General features: G+C 35.8%; 1 pseudogene; it reads right to left on the bottom strand.

Annotated features, from left to right (window-relative positions):
* The window catches only part of LOC128548462 (F-actin-capping protein subunit beta-like), a 118030-nt pseudogene that overhangs the window by 15704 nt on the left and 84366 nt on the right, over positions 1 to 17960 (bottom strand).

Here is a 17960-nt window from a genome sequence, read left to right as displayed (position 1 = left end):
AGAAAAGGTCAAAATAGCTAATTTTGGCCCTTTCAGGGGCCATAACTCTGGAACCCATAACGGGATCTGGCCAATTCAAGAAAGGAACCGAGATCTTATGGTGATACAAGTTGTGTGCAAGTTTGGTTGAAATAAAATCATAAATGAAACCACTATCGTGCAGACAAGAAATTGTTGACGCACGGACGGACGCACGGACTGACGACGGACGAAGGGTGATCACAAAAGCTCACCTTGTCACTATGTGACAGATGAGCTAAAAATGCAGATGTGAAAAGACGCCGACGCCGGGTCGAGTAGGACAGCTCTCAATACTTCGTATGGTCAAGCTAAAAACCCTTCCAGTGGTTAAGAAGATATGTAGTGCATACAAATTAAGTCAACTTGATCAGACTCCGTTGGTAGGTAGTTCAATCCTTAGGCAAGACAATGTTTTTCATGACGACATATGTCTGGTGTCAATCCATCTGAGATTCATTAATGAAAGCACTTCAATACTTGTGCAGAGCAAGTTGAGTACTGGTACAGAATTGTTGGACACAGGCTAGGTTGCCTGATGGCCATAACATAATTGAAATACTGTTGAATAAATGTGTTAAATCCAAGTCCAGTAAACAATTATGGTTTTAGTGTATTTTCCTTAAACTGGAATCTTTTCATACATCAATATATCATATGATCTTGCAAACCATATTATGGAGACTATATCTTGTTCAACAGTTAAAACATCATTTATGCAATGATTACTGAGACAGTACCTACCAAACTAGATGATAATCCTATATTATGATGTATGTGCTCTTTTTTGCAAAGCTTGTGCTAAATCATTCTGCAGATTTATTTTCTGTTTTTCATTCTGTAAAGGTTGTGTAGATCGAACACCATTTACAATGTCCCTCGTCTTACCAAAGTAGATTTCATACAAGGTGCTTCGGATTTTATTTTCCATATCCTAGAAACAAATCAAATCACGAATAGAAAATACATCCACATATAATTGACATAAAAACATTAAACAAGATCCCAAATGGGCCGAAGTTGCTACTCTGAAGAGGATCTTAACCATCTAACCTTGTATCTAACTAGTTTTGGTGAAAATCCTTTAATCAGTTCATTAAAAAAGATATTTAAAGGTTCTTTCTATAAGGTGGGGCACCAATAAGGTTTACCATGCACCCCTCTCTAGACTTTTTTTCATAGGTACCAAATTATTCGGCAGGACCAACTCTTTCAAAATAAAAAATATAATTTAATAAAATGATATAATTAATTGTTATCAATAAAATAACAATTATGTGAGCTATATTAATTATTTAGAAAATATAGATCAGACAGCTTTGATATGGTCTTAATGTCTCTCAGTGTTTTCTAGAATAGTATTTTGTTACTCTGAAGGTAAATAATTTTTTCTACATTAGGTATTTTAGCTAATTTGCATAAAATTAATCTATGCTGAAACATACATCTCTGGAAACAAGATATACCTAAAACTGAACAACATGATGAAATAAACTGTGATCAATAAACCTGTGTTATTGGAGCTATATCATATGAAAATATAGTGTAAATACTTATTTGAATGAGGAATCTGTTTGCAACATACTTCACACATGTTACGTTACCATTCCAGTAATCTTGTTTTATTGTATCATGATTTTCTCAGAAAATAGTAGAGGAATATATAGTTATCAAGTTACTAATTACTCTTACAAAGTAGTATAGTTCCATACTTCTCAAGCAATGAGATTTTTTCCACAACAGCGCTTTAAAAAACTTTACCACTGTATTTTGCTGTATTTAGAAATATATAGGAAGAAATTTGAATCACTGTTATCAATATTATGATATCATTGATTTGTTAAAACTTTAAAGTATTAATTCTAACATTCTTTCTTTACTTTTGTCAAACAAGAAATCACCTGAAACATTCATTACACATTCAATGTTCCTTTTTCATTTTGAATTAATGCATCTATCAGTTTAATTATACTAGTATCAGTTTCTTAATTATGTTGTTCTTTTATTTGATGGTTTCAATATTGTTGTCAATAATTACATTTTACATTGATTATGTATTTTTATGTATATATTCTGTATATATTAATTATGTATAAATCCCTGCTAACATCAATACACTGATAATAGGGTTACAATTTGGGGCTGCCTTTCATGGAAAATGTTTTTTTAATGGAATATTTATCTTGTTTTGTGTGATTATGAAGTGTATCTATGCAGTTATTTATGTGAGCAATAAAGCATTTTGTTGTAGAGTTTCAGAAAAACATGCATTGTATTGAGATATTTATGGGCTTATTAATAAAATATTCACTGTTGAAAAGCAGCAATGAACAAAAACTAAACAAGAGGGCCAACATGGCCCTAGGTCGCTCACCTGAGAAACACACCATAACAGTGTAAACATGTTTGACCTAGTGATTTCATGGAAACAAATATTCTGGCTAATTTTCATTAGGATTGGACCAAAAATGTGGTCTCTTGAGTTTAAACAAGTATTTTCTTTGATATGACCTAGTGACCTAGTTTTTTACTCCAGATGACCCATATTCAAACTTTACCTAGATTTCATCAAGGCAATCTAGATTTCATTAAGGCAATCATTCTGACCAAATTTTATGAAGATCAATTGAAAAATACAGACTCCATCGCATACACAAGGTTTTTCTTTGATTTGACCGAATGACCTACTTTTTAACCCCAGATGATCCATATTCGAACTTGACCTAGATTTCACCAAGGCAATCATTCTGACCAAATTTTATGAAGATCAATTGAAAAGTACACCTTCTATCGCATACACAAAGTTTTTCTTTGATTTGACCTAGTGACCTACTTTTTTTTATCCCAGATGACCCATATTCGAACTTGACCTAGATTTTATCAAGGCAATCATTTTGACTAAATTTCATGAAGATCAATTGAAAAATACACCCTCTATCGCATACACAAGGTTTTTCTTTTATTTGACCTAGTGACCTACTTTTTGACCCCAGATGACCCATATTCGTACTTGACCTAGATTTCATCAAGGCAATCATTCTGACCAAATTTCATGAAGATCAATTGAAAAATACAGCCTCTATCGCATACATGAGGTTTTCTTTGATTTGACCTAGTGACCTACTTTTTGATCCAAGATGACCCATTTTCGAATCTGGCCTAGATTTCACCAAGGCAATCATTCTGACAAAATTTCATGAAGATCAGTTGAAAAATACAGCCTCTATTGCATACACAAGGTTTTTCTTTGATTTGACCTAGTGACCTAGTTTTTGACCCCAGATGACCCATTTTCGAACATGGCCTAGATTTCATCAAGGTTATCATTCTGACAAAATTTCATGAAGATAGTTGAAAAATACAGCCTCTATCGCATACACAAGGTTTTTCTTTGATTTGACCTAGTGACCTAGTTTTTGATCCAAGATGACCCATTTTCGAACCTGGCCTAGATTTCATCAAGGTAATCATTCTGACAAAATTTCATGAAGATCAGTTGAAAAATACAGCCTCTATCGCATACACAGGTTAAATGTTGACAGACAGACAGATGACAGACGCCGGACATCGAGCAATCACAAAAACTCACCTCAGGTGAGCTAAAAACAAAATGAAAAATTCAGGTACTTTAAGTAATCTTTAGCTTTAAACTTAGGAAATTGCAAAAAGCTGTCAAGAATGTTAAACAAGAGGGCCATGATGGCCCTATATCGCTCACCTGCTATCATTGCACTTGAGGACAAGAAGGTCCTCAGTAAAAATATTTAAGTCCAAAGGACAGGAACAACAAAGGGAAGAAATTTAACCAAAAAGAAAAAACAATTCTTACAAGGTACAGATATGTCAAAATGCACCTAAAAATATGGAGGTACCATCCATGTTGTACCACAGAAAGGTGGTCTCGGTTTTTCCCTACAGCCAATAATAAAAAAGTTACTAAAAATAAGCTATTTATAGTAACGTAAAAGGGAAGTAATTAAAAAAACAAATATGGTAAGTGAACAAAAGAAGGCTCTGCCAAATAAATCTGTTGACATAAATGAAATTTCAGATCAGTATCTTCATTAGTTACAGAGATATACCCATTTTAATTTGAACTAAAGGGAGGTAATCTGACATAAAATCAGTCCATAGTTATCTACCCTGATTGTCTCAGTCCAACTAATGACAATAATGAAAATTCAAATAAGTCCTATAAGTACTTACTGATATAAATCCATTTTGATTACAATCAGGGGAGGTAATCAGATATAAAATAACTCTGGAACCTACGATTGGATCTGATTTGTGATGGAATCTAAGATTTACTGTTGTTGAAGATATTTTGGAAGTTTGTATTAAATAAAACCATAAATGAAGTCTCTATATGGCTGCAAAAGCCAAAATAGCCAATTTTGGACCTTTAAGGGGCCATAACTCTGGAACCCATGATGGAATTTGGCCAGTTCAAGAAAGGAACCAAGACCTTGTGGTGATACAAGTTGTGTGCAAGTTTGGTTAAAATCAAATCATAAATGAAGCTGCTATTGTGCAGACAAGGTCAAAATAGCTAATTTTGGCCCTTTCAGGGGCCATAACTCTGGAACCCATTATGGGATCTAGCCGGTTCAAGAAAGGAACTGAGATCTTATGGTGACACAAGTTTTGTGCAAGTTTGATTAAATTCAAATCATAAATGAAGCTGCTATTGTGCAGACAAGGTCAAAATAGCTAATTTTGGCCCTTTCAGGGGCTATAACTCTAGAACCCATAAAGGAATCTCACCAGTTCAAGAAAGGAACCAAGATCTTATGGTGATACAAGTTGTGTGCAAGTTTGGTTAAAATAAAATCATAAATGAAGCTGCTATTGTGCAGACAAGGTCAAAATAGCTAATTCTGGCCCTTTCAGGGGCCATAACTCTGCAACCCATAATGGAATCTGGCCAATTCAAGAAAGGAACCAAGATCTTATGGTGATACAAGTTGTGTGCTAGTTTGGTAAAAATCAAATCATAAATAAAGCTGCTATTGTGCAGACAAGGTCAAAATAGCTAATTTTGGCCCTTTCAGGGGCCATAACTCTGAAACCCATAATGGGATCTGGCCAGTTCAAGAAAGGAACTGAGATCTTATGGTAATATAAGTTGTGTGCAAGTTTGGTTAAAATAAAATCATAAATGAAACCACTATCATGCAGACAAGAAATTGTTGACGCACGCACGCACGGATGGACGCACAGACGAAGGGTGATCACAAAAGCTCACCTTGTCACTATGTGACAGGTGAGCTAAAAACCAAAATTGTTAAGAAAATATTAACATAATGCTATTCAAAACTTCTAGGAAGATACTAAGTGCTTTCTGAACGACACTTCAGAGTTGCTGAAAACATTTTGCAATAGACTTTACGAAGATCCTTTAGAAGCAAAGAATGCAACCAAGCAAATAAATAGCAAATCGTCGCCTCAACGCGAAACTAGTCTATGTGTATATAGAAATAGAAGCAGATAGACTAGTTTCCCGTTGAGGCCACGAAATGCAGTTGGATCAAGCAATGGCTTAAGAGGAATTCTGTTTCAGTAAACATGGTCCAAAAGGACCAGAAAATCTATTAACATTGAAACCGAGTACGAGGAGACTTTTTAACAACCAACATATGGCACTTAAAGACTTCTTTGTGATAGCAAATATTTTATTAAGATGATCCTTCTGAAGCATAACAACACAACCAAGCAAAATATCAACGGACTTGATTTGACTGTGTCTGTTCATTAGATGTAGTGAAATGTGAAATTGCCCTCACACCCCTAGCACTAACTTAAACAGTGTTCTGTCATAGTAAAATTGTATGGATTAGTTAAAATCTGAATCTAAAATCAGATGAAATGTCTGAAAATATGAACTGCACACAATTTGAGACCGCAGTGTTACAAGAATCACATTCTGCACGTCTTGATTAAGATGTGACTTACGATATTTTTACTTTAATGTTACCTAATATAGCATATTGGCTCTCTTGTGGGTTAGCTGTTATGAATAGTATGTTGCTTTATAACATATTATTTATAAAATAGAAAGCAACTGACAAAAGAAGATCATAGGTTCTAAAAAAAATCACTTTATTTTTTATGAATGACATTTGATTACACTTTGATTCTGAAGCAATTTGTATCATGCTCTACAGTTTGAACTTTTGACAAAGACAGGTCATGCCTTTGTCATAACCTTTGGTACGTAACTTAAGTGATATTTGTTATGACTGATGCACAGTTTCTGTTAGTAGTGTTTCTCTTAATGTGCCGGTATATCCAGGAATATTCCATCACATTCTACAATTTAGTCCTTGTCTGTACAATTTAAAATATTAAAAAGATATTTTGTACATTCTGTCATTCTTGTAAATGTTTAAACATGACTACAATAGTCTTCTTTATTTCATATCTATGAAGTTTTATATATTTCTTATATCTTGATTTGGTATCACTAAAACAGTTCTGTCAACCTGGTAAAAGTTTTAAATCTAAAGTTTTTACTTAAGTACCTGCATATTTTCTTTTGTCAGTTTTGGTTTTTTGGTTAGCACCTCTTTGCAACAAAAATTCAGTCATGTAATGTTGAGCAGTTAACCTAACAAGTGTCCCTGGATTCTGTACCCGAACTGCCCCATGTGGTTCTGGGACGACCTGTGTACGAAAAGAATTGGAACCACTGCCTTACCCTTGCATGATCATAAGAGGCGACTAATAGGGTCTTAACACTTGGTTTTGCTGTAACTCTGTGATTCCAGCAGGTATGCAAATTTTGATTCCATACCTCATGTTTTTATTTCGATGTAAATGAGATGTGAAACCAAAATTTGTAGTCCTGTTTGGCGCCATATAACGTATACTGTGTTGGTGCGCCGTAAAACCCAAATAAAATAAATAAACTGTACCGGAACTACTCAGTTCTCTACAGGCAAGTGCTAACTTCTCCGTATTATACAGGTGTAAGTCTACTGATACGATATCTTTATTGAATCGTCACAGAGAGCAAAGTCCTCATCCAGATATCTGACTCAAGACCCTATGATTCGTCCTATCGAGCTAGGGTTGGTTTTGTATATGTTCTTGTAATGCTACTATTTCTAAAATTCAAAATGTTCTTATGTTGCTATTATTTCTAAAATTCAAAAAAGTACTTTTTATAAAACTTGATTTTCACTCACAGGAAGACTGCACATATCAGCTGTATGATCATAATATTATGGATATTATTGTATGTTTTATTGAAATTCCATCTAAAATCATAGTTACATGGATGGTGCAATATATAGTTTAGGCAATTCCTGAAATAACAGAAGTTAAACTTCTTAAAACTTACAGTTTAAATAAATCAGTATTTGACAATTTGGGCTTCAATTTCTTCTTGAATATCTTTTTAAAAACAATAGTAGTTGTAACGTATTTTAAAGTGAGTTACGGAAAAAATCACACTGTCTGACAAGTAAAAAAGCATACTGTATTATTATAGTACAAAATAAGTAATATTAATTATGCTTCTGGAATACTTTCTAAATAACTGATGCAATACAACAAGGTTGTTGAAATGGTAACGTAACATGTGTAATGTATGTTACATTTTTGTTCTTCCTTCGATAAAGTGTTAACTCTAAGTCTGTAAACATTATAGACCACAAAAAATTGTTATTTCATTGATACCAATTAATTATATCATTTTATTTAGTTTTAGTGGTCTCAGAATTTTATTCATTGTTTGTGACACTTGTTCATTTTATGCAAATTAGCTGAGCACATCCAGTTTTAAGTAAAAACAAATACCATAAGAGTAACAAAATAATATATTAAAAAACATTGAGAGACTTTAAGACCAGATCAAAGCTGTTTGGAACATTTAAATTGATTTGAAACTTAGAAAATGTTATTTTTTAGAGACCGTACCATAGCTCTTCGCATTATTCGATTTTTCAAAAAAAGTGGTTTTTACAAGAGCACCGGTTACAATTAAAAATGTAAACAACGGACTCTGTCTATAAACTATTTGAATGAATGAATGATCATCGATCTTAGTCATAATACTGACTGACAGTGAATGCTAATGACTCCATTTGTTGCAGAAAGGTTTTAGTTTGTAACTGTAATTTCCTATCAATTGATATCCTGTCGAAACTGGTAAAGTAATTGCTTATATTTGGACAAAGCCGACTGTCTTTGCCGTTCGCCAGCTGCTAAAAAGGCAAATATATAAGATTCAGTGTAAGTTATATTTCACTGGTACTACCAGTTAGTAAGTACATATTCTAAAAAACAGGTCAAAGAAATTTGGGCAGTTTTGACCGATTAAAACATTTGCAGCATTAGATTATATTTTGTCTTTACACGAAAATTGCCGTTAGGTAACAAAGTGAATACGCCGATAATCCGGAGTAGGCCGATTATGTGTTATTGTCACAAAACTGTTCCAGTTCACGTAATGTAATCGGTGCACTTAAACTGCCTAGTTATAGCTACTGCTGTTATAGGGAAGTGGTAGAGTGTCTGCCTTACGTGTGAGAGGTCGTGGGTTCGAGTCCCAGTTAGAGCTTAACAATTTTCATTCTGCTACAGCATCTTTTTGCTGTTAAAGGACTGTTCCAGTTGTTTTATATTTTTAGCACAGAATATCATGGATCATTATTTAGAAATCCAGATCACAGTTGAATGTTAAATCAAATGCACCCAAGTAGAAAATATGCACTATATTATGTCCCTTTGATGTTTCTGCTCTCCAGGTCCAAGAAGAGTTACATTTCCTTGATCACAAAATTTTCTTTTACATGAAAATATTAAATGCTCATAACTCTACGCTTCTGGTTAAATTATTGTTAATTTATCTATTTTTAAGAAATATATGTACATTAGTCTTCATTTCAAAGTTTTTTAACTTCATACCTATGATTTGAAAAACTTAGGTACTATCTCTATATTTTTTAACAAAATTTTGTCATTTTGTAACATTCTCATTAATATTCATGAATATGTAAATTAGTTAATTAAAATAAAAATGCTTCCATTTAAAGGCCAATGTCTTAGCTCCATTTTGACACCATTTTTATTGTTTTATCATCAAAACTGACCAAGATATAACTGATTATCATCTACATGGTTGTCCTTTTCAAAAATAAATGGTTGCCACGGAAACAGTGAAATCATGTATAGTTCAAAACAGTTTTTACATGGGAACATTTTTTATTTTGAAAGAATTGGTCCTGCTGAACAATTTGGTACCTAAAAAAAAAGTCTAGAGGGGGGTGCATGGTAGACCTTATTGGCCCCCGTACTATATATTTTGCTGTGAACCACCAAAAATGCAAAACCATTCGTACAAACTTCATGATAATAAGTTATTGCATACTTTTTCTAATTTTAGCTCTGATGTCATATCGCAGCAGTACTTTTGGGGTCGGCAAGCACGGGTGGCAAGAAAGAAAAGACAGTGTGTAGTTTCGGCAGTTAATAGATCAATCAATAAATTAAACAAGAGGGCCATGAAGGCCCTGTATCACTCACCTGACCTACTGACCTAAAGATCATCAAGATAGTTTCATTAAGATATGGTCATAAATGTGTCCTCTAAAGTGTTAACTAACTTTTCCTTTGATTTGACCCAGTGACCTAGTTTTTGACCCCACATGACCCAGATTCAAACTTGACCTGAAGATCATCAAGATTAACATTCTGACTAAGTTTCATGAAGATATAGTCATAAATGTGGCCTCTAGAGTGTTAAGTAGCTTTTCCTTTGATTTCACCTGGTGACCTGGTTTTTGATCCCACCTGACCCAGATTTGAGCATGACCTATAGATCATCAAGATTAACATTCTGACCAAGTTTCATTAAGATATGGTCATAAATGTGGCCTCTAGAGTGTTAAGTAGCTTTTCCTTTGATTTGACCTGGTGACCTGGTTTTTGACCATACACTTTTGAGAAAAGCGCATGTCTCCCACAACTGCCTAATCATCTTGCGCATGCGCTTTCGTGCACCCAAAACGTACCTTATACTACTAATTTCGCATGCGCTTTCGTTCAGGCAAAACGCACCCTATACTACTAATTAGTAGTATAGGGTACGTTTTGCCTGTATGAAAGCGCATGTGAAATGAGGATTTTTCGGTAATTCAAGGGCCATAATTCCAAAGTGCCTGAGCCGATTTGGCTAGTTATCGAACTTAGCCGAGGTCTTATGGTCAGACACATTTTGTTCAAGTTTGGTGAAGATCGGGTGACAAATGTTCGACTTAGAGTGCGGACAAGCTTTTTGACAGACAGACAGACAGACAGGAGTAAATCAATATGTCTCCCACACCACTGTGTGGTGGGAGACATAATTCTGACCAAGTTTCATGAAGATACAGTCATAAATGTGGCCTCTACAGTGTTAACAAGCTTTTCCTTTGATTTGACCTGGTGACCTAGTTTTTAACCCCAGATGACCCAATATCAAACTCGTCCAAGATTTTATTGAGGGTAACATTCTGACCAAGTTTCATTAAGATCGGGTCAAAATTGTTACCTCTAGTGTTAACAAGCGTTTCCTTTGATTTGACCCGGTGACCTAGTTTTTGACCCCAGATGACCCAATATCGAACTCATTCAAGATTTTATTGAGGGTAACATTCTGACCAAGTTTCATTAATATTGGGCCAAAATTGTGACCTCTAAAGTGTTAACAAGCTTTTCCTTTGATTTGACCTGGTGACCTAGCTTTTAACCCCAGATGACCCAATATCGAACCTGTCCAAGATTTTACTGAGGGTAACATTCTGACCAAGTTTCATTAAAATTGGGTCAAAATTGTGACCTCTAGAGTGTTAACAAGCTTTTCCTTTGATTTGACCCGGTGACCTAGCTTTTGATCCCAGATGACCCAATATCGAAATCGTCCAAGATTTTAATGAGGGTAACATTCTGGCCAAGTTTCATTAAGATTAGGCCAAAATTGTGACCTCTAGAGTGTTAACAGTCAAATTGTTGACGATGGACGACGACGGACACAGGGCGATCACAAAAGCTCACCTTGAGCACTTTTTTATTAGCTCAAGGTCAAAATCAAGGTTCAAATTCATTTTGGTATACATAACTATGCATGTGGTCCAAATTTGAAGGCTGTAGCTTGAGAAATGTGAAAGTAGGTCCCTAGGTCAAAATCAAGGTCAAATTTCATTTCTGAACACAGGCCCGTGACCTTGACCTTTAGCAGAGTGACCCAAAAATAACTAGAGCTATCACTAAAGGTGATGAATGTACCCCCCACATGCACTGACACAGTACATTGCAATTTGACGCACACAAGATTGCATAATTATGTGGACTGTATGTATTATAGACTGTATGTATACAGTATAGTAACAAAAAACAAAGTCCCATAACTATGCAGAATATTTATCTAAAAGAACGTAACATGCACAACTAGGGTTGATACTGATCACTTGTGTGAAGTTTCATTAAATTGTGTGCAAGGGTTCTGAAGATTAGGCACGCACAAGATTGCATATGCAGACTGTATGTACACAGCATGTGAACAAGAAACAAAGTCCCATAACTCTGCAATTTTTGTCGTTGAAACAACCTAACATGCCCCATGCACAAGTACTGTTGTTACTGATCACTTGTGTGAAGTTTCATTATATTGTGTCAAGGGGATGAGGAGAGATGGTGCGCACAAGATTGTGTCTATGTATATAGTATAGTAACAAAAAACAAAGTCCCGTAACTCTGCAAATTATTTTTCTGAAAGAACCTAACATGCCCCATGCACAACTACTGTTGTTACTGATCACTTGTGTGAAGTTTCATTATATTGTGTCAAGGGGATGAGGAGAGATGGTGCGCACAAGATTGCGTCTATGTATATAGTATAGTAACAAAAAACAAAGTCCCATTACTCTGCATTTTTTTTATCTGAAAGAACCTAACATGCCCCATGCACAACTATTGTTGTTACTGATCACTTGTGTGAAGTTTCATTAAATAGTGTCAAGGGGATGAGGAGAGATGGTGCGCACAAGATTGTGTCTACGGACAGACGGACGGACAGACAGACAACCTGAAACCAGTATACCCCCCCTTACAACTTTGTTGTCGGGGGGTACAAATAGGGGTCATCTACTCAACATTCTGGGTCAAGAGGTTCTCTATTGATCGGAAATGTTTTTTAATGTTCAGGCCCCTGTGACCTTGACCTTTGATGGAGTGACCTTAAAACAAGAGGGCCAAGATGGCCCTAGGTCGCTCACCTAAGAAACACTCCATAACAGTGTAAAACATGTTTGACCTAGTGATTTCATGGAAACAAATATTCTGACCAATTTTCATTAAGATTGGACCAAAAAATTGGTCTCTTGCGATAAAACAAGCATTTTCTTAGATATGACCTAGTTTTTGACCCTAGATGACCCATGTTCAAACTCGACCTAGATTTTATCAAGGCAATCATTCTGACCAAAATTCATGAAGATCAATTGAAAAATACAGCCTCTATCACATACAGAAGTTTTTTCTTTGATTTGACCAAGTGACCTAGTTTTTCACCTCAGATGACCTATATTCAAATGCGACCTAGATTTCATTCAGGCAATCAACCTGACCAAATTTCATAAAAATCAATTGAAAAAAACAGTCTCTATCGCATACACAAGATTTTTCTTTAATTTGACCTAGTGACCTAGTTTTTGACCTCAGATAACCCATATTCAAAATCGACCTAGATTTCATCAAGGCAATCACTCTGACCAAATTTCATGAAGATCAATTGAAAAATACATCCTCTATTGCTACACAATGTTTTTCTTCGATTTGACCTAGTGACCTAGTTTTTGACCCCAGATGACCCATTTTCGAACTCGGCTAGATTTTACCAAGGTAATCATTCTGGCTAAATTTCATGAAGATCAGTTGAAAAATACAGCCTCTATTGCATACACAAGGTTTTTCTTTGATTTGACCTAGTGACCTAGTTTTTGACCCCAGATGACCCATTTTCGAACTTGGTCTAAATTTCATCAAGGTTATCATTCTGACCAAAAATTCATGAAGATCAATTGGAAAATACAGCCTCTATCGCATACACAAGGTTTTTACGTGATATGACCTAGTGACCTAGTTTTTGATCCCAGATGACCATTTTCGAACTCGGCCTAGATTTCATCAAGGTAATCATTCTGACCCAAAATTTTATGAAGATCAATTGAAAAATACCGTCTCTATCGCATACACAAGGTTTTTCTTTGATTTGACCTAGTGACCTAGTTTTTGACCCGAGATGACCCATTTTCGAACTCAGCCTAGATTTCATCAAGGCAATCATTCTGACCAAAATTCATGAAGATCAATTGGAAAAGTCAGCCTCTATTGCATACACAAGGTTTTTCTTTGATTTGACCTAGTGACCTAGTTTTTGACCCGAGATGACCCATTTTCGAACTCGGCCTAGATTTCATCAAGGTTATCATTCTGACCAAATTCATGAAGAAGAATTGAAAAAATACAGCCTCTATCGCATACACAAGGTTTTTCTTTGATTTGACCTAGTGACCTAGTTTTTGACCCGAGATGACCCATTTTCGAACTCGGCCTAGATTTCATCAGGTTATCATTCTGACCAATATTCATGAAGATTAATTGAAAATACCGCCTCTATCGCATACACAAGGTTTTTCTTTGATTTGACCTAGTGACCTAGTTTTTGACCCGAGATGACCCATTTTCGAACTCGGCCTAGATTTCATCAAAGTTATCATTCTGACCAATATTCATGAAGATTAATTGAAAAATACAGCCTCTATCGCATACACAAGGTTTTTCTTTGATTTGACCTAGTGACCTAGTTTTTGACCCGAGATGACCCATTTTCGAACTCGGCCTAGATTTCATCAAGGTTATCATTCTGACCAATATTCATGAAGATTAATTGAAAAATACAGCCTCTATCGCATACACAAGCTAAATGTTGACAGACGACAGACGACAGACGACAGACGACGGACGACAGACGCCGGACATCGAGCGATCAGAAAAACTCACCTGAGCATTGCTCAGGTGAGCTAAAAAAGGGATAGTCTACTCCATAAGCCCTGCCACCCTATTAAGTTTAAAGGTTCTATGTCAAATCATTCTCCAGTTATTGATCGGAAATGGTGTTACAGATGGAAGGGGCAAAAACAATATGTCTCCCCCAAATCGCCAAAGTATGAATCTGAAACCAATCCAAAACAAAATTTATGCCCAAAAATATATTTCACTTACTTTAGCACTTCATATCTTCAAAACACAGAGAGAAACTGTATAGTACCATTGGAAAGAGAATTTAATTTCCTAAAATCTTTACATTGACAAAAATAATATCAAACTCACAGAAAATACTAAAATAATCATATTTGTAAAATAAGTGTATGTAATCACATAATAATGCCAATATCCCTGTTCAGATAAGGTTGTCAGGCTTATCAGTCATATATGTACTATTGATTATTGATTTTCCTTTATCATTGTTATGTAAAGAACGTTATATTAGCTTCTGTTCCGTGTGGTAAAGGGTTAATGAGAAATTGGAGCCTTCAGTTTACCTCTACTAATTTTCCAATGTTAACAAGATGAGGGGTGGCCTCATTTACAGTTGCATCTTGTTCTACTGGCGGGTAAGACTCCCACCCAGGTTCATGGTCCCAGAACCTTCTCTCGTCGTCTGTTAGCCATAACATCACAGTTGATGTCAATTTGTAATGAGCACTCTTGCCATTGATTTATCCTGCAAGGAAATGTTTCAGTACAATAAAAGCACATTAAACAGATGTGAAGGTGCTTTTTAAACCTAAGATATTTGAGCTTTGACCTCTAAGTGTGGCGACTTTATAGCTTTTGATGGTGGAAGAAGACCCCAGCTGCCTCTCCGTGCCTTCTTCATCATAAACTAGCACCTGGGTAGAACCACTAACCTTCCGTAAGCCAGATGAATGACTTCCTCATATGAAGAATTCAATGATGGTTCGGGGCATGTGATTTGAAGTCCTTAACCACTTGGCCACAGAGGCCCTATGCTAATTTTATTGAAGCAATTCTAGTGGTTTAGGATACATAGATGATCTTTGACCCAGACCTGAAGTAATTAAAATGTAATTGTAATTAATTGTAATTTAATTATATTCCCTGAGTATTGGCTGTAATTTGTAATTGGGCATTTTTAAATAACATGTAATTGTAATTTCATTAATTTCAGTGCAGTTTTGCCTAGTTATTGACAATAACATTTCAATTACTTTCCAATTACATGGCACATGCTTTAATTCATATTGAACAAATATATACAAGTTTATTACTAGTGACACTTCCCTTAATTTGCATTTCATAGCTGTGAAAATTAACAACAGGATATTATGGTGTTAATCCCTTGAACATAGCTCCTTTGTTCTGATATAATAGTCTTATTAGGACCAACTGGTTTAACAAGAGGACCATGATGGTCCTGAATCGCTCACCTCTTCCCACATGACCCAGTTTTGAGTATGACGTCGTTTTTTCTATTATTTGACATAGTGACCTAGTTTTTGAGCTCATGTGACCCAGTTTTGAATTTGACCTAGATATTATCAAGATAAAAATTCTGACCAATTTTCATGAAGATCCATTGAAAAATATGGTCTCTAGAGAGGTCACAAGGTTTTTCTATTATTTGACCTATTGACCTAGTTTTCGAAGGTACGTGACCCTGTTTTGAATTTTATCTAGATATCATCAAGGTGAACATTCTCACTAATTTTCATGAAGATTTCATGAAAAATATGGCCTCTAGAGAGGTCACAAGGTTTTTCTATTTTTATACCTACTGGCCTAGTTTTTGACCGCACGTGACCCAGTTTCGAACCTGACCTAGATATCATCAAGGTAAACATTCAGATCAATTTTCAGGAAGATCCATTGAAAAATATGGCCTCTAGAGAGGTCAAAAGATTTTAATAATTTTAGGCCTACTGACCTAGTTTTTGACCGCAGTTGACCCAGTTTCAAACTTGACCTAGATATCATCAAGATGAACATTCAGACCAACTTTCATACAGATCCCATGAAAAGTATGGCCTCTAGAGAGGTCACAACGTTTTTTTCATTATTTGACCTACTGACCTAACTTTTGGCGGCACGTGACCCAATTTCGAACATGACCTAGATATCATCAAGATGAACATTCAGACCAATTTTTATGGAGATCCATTCATAAGTATGGCCTCTAGAGAGGTCACAAGGTTTTTCTATTTTTAGACCTACTGACCTAGTTTTTGACCGCACATGACCCTGTTTCGAACTTGACCTAGACATCATCAAGATGAACATTCACACCAACTTTCATACAGATCCCATGAAAAATATGGCCTTTAGAGAGGTCACAAGGTTTTTCTATTATTTGACCTACTGACCTAGTTTTTGAGGGCACGTGACCCACTTTCAAAATTGACCTAGGTATCATCAAGGTGAACGTTCTGACCAATTTTCATGAAGATCTCATGAAATATATGGCCTCTAGAGAGGTCACAAGGTTTTTCTATTTTTAGACCTACTGACCTAGTTTTTGAAGGCACATGACCCAGTTTCGAACTTGACCTAAATATCATCAAGGTGAACGTTCTGACCAATTTTCATGAAGATCTTGTGAAATATATGGCCTCTAGAGAGGTCACAAGGTTTTTCTATTTTTAGACCTACTGACCTAGTTTTTGAAGGCACGTGACCCAGTTTCGAACTTGACCTAGATATCATCAAGGTGAACGTTCTGACCAATTTTCATACAGATCTCATTAAAAATATGGCCTCTAGAGAGGTCACAACGTTTTTTTCATTATTTGACCTACTGACCTAATTTTTGGCGGCACGTGACCCACTTTCGAATTTGACTTAGATATCATCAAGATGAACATTCAGACCAACTTTCATACAGATCCCATGAAAAATATGGCCTTTGGAGAGGTCACAAGGTTTTTCTATTATTTGACCTACTGACCTAGTTTTTGATGGCACGTGACCCAGTTTCAAACTTGACCTAGATATCATCAAGGTGAACGTTCTGACCAATTTTCATGAAGATCTTGTGAAATATATGGCCTCTAGAGAGGTCACAAGGTTTTTCTATTTTTAGACCTACTGACCTAGTTTTTGAAGGCACGTGACCCAGTTTCGAACTTGACCTAGATATCATCAAGGTGAACGTTCTGACCAATTTTCATGAAGATCTCATGAAATATATGGCCTCTAGAGAGGTCACAAGGTTTTTCTATTTTTAGATCTACTGACCTAGTTTTTGACCGCACGTGACCCACTTTCGAACTTGACTTAGATATCATCAAGATGAACATTCAGACCAACTTTCATACAGATCCCATGAAAAATATGGCCTTTGGAGAGGTCACAAGGTTTTTCTATTATTTGACCTACTGACCTAGTTTTTGATGGCACGTGACCCAGTTTCGAACTTGACCTAGATATCATCAAGGTGAACGTTCTGACCAATTTTCATGAAGATCTTGTGAAATATATGGCCTCTAGAGAGGTCACAAGGTTTTTCTATTTTTAGACCTACTGACCTAGTTTTTGATGGCATTTGACCCAGTTTCGAACTTGACCTAGATATCATCAAGGTGAACATTCTGACCAATTTTCATGAAGATCTTGTGAAATATATGGCCTCTAGAGAGGTCACAAGGTTTTTCTATTTTTAGACCTACTGACCTAGTTTTTGAAGGCACGTGACCCAGTTTCGAACTTGACCTAGATATCATTAAGATGAACATTCTGACCAACTTTCATAAAGATCCCACAAAAAATGTGACCTCTAGAGTGGTCACAAGCAAAAGTTTACGGACGCACGCACGGACGGACGACGGACGCTGCGCGATCACAAAAGCTCACCTTGTCACTATGTGACAGGTGAGCTAAAA

The sequence above is a fragment of the Mercenaria mercenaria genome, chromosome 14 (assembly GCF_021730395.1).
Source record: "Mercenaria mercenaria strain notata chromosome 14, MADL_Memer_1, whole genome shotgun sequence".
Classification (NCBI taxonomy): domain Eukaryota; kingdom Metazoa; phylum Mollusca; class Bivalvia; order Venerida; family Veneridae; genus Mercenaria; species Mercenaria mercenaria.
This window is presented reverse-complemented; position numbering and strand designations above follow the sequence as displayed.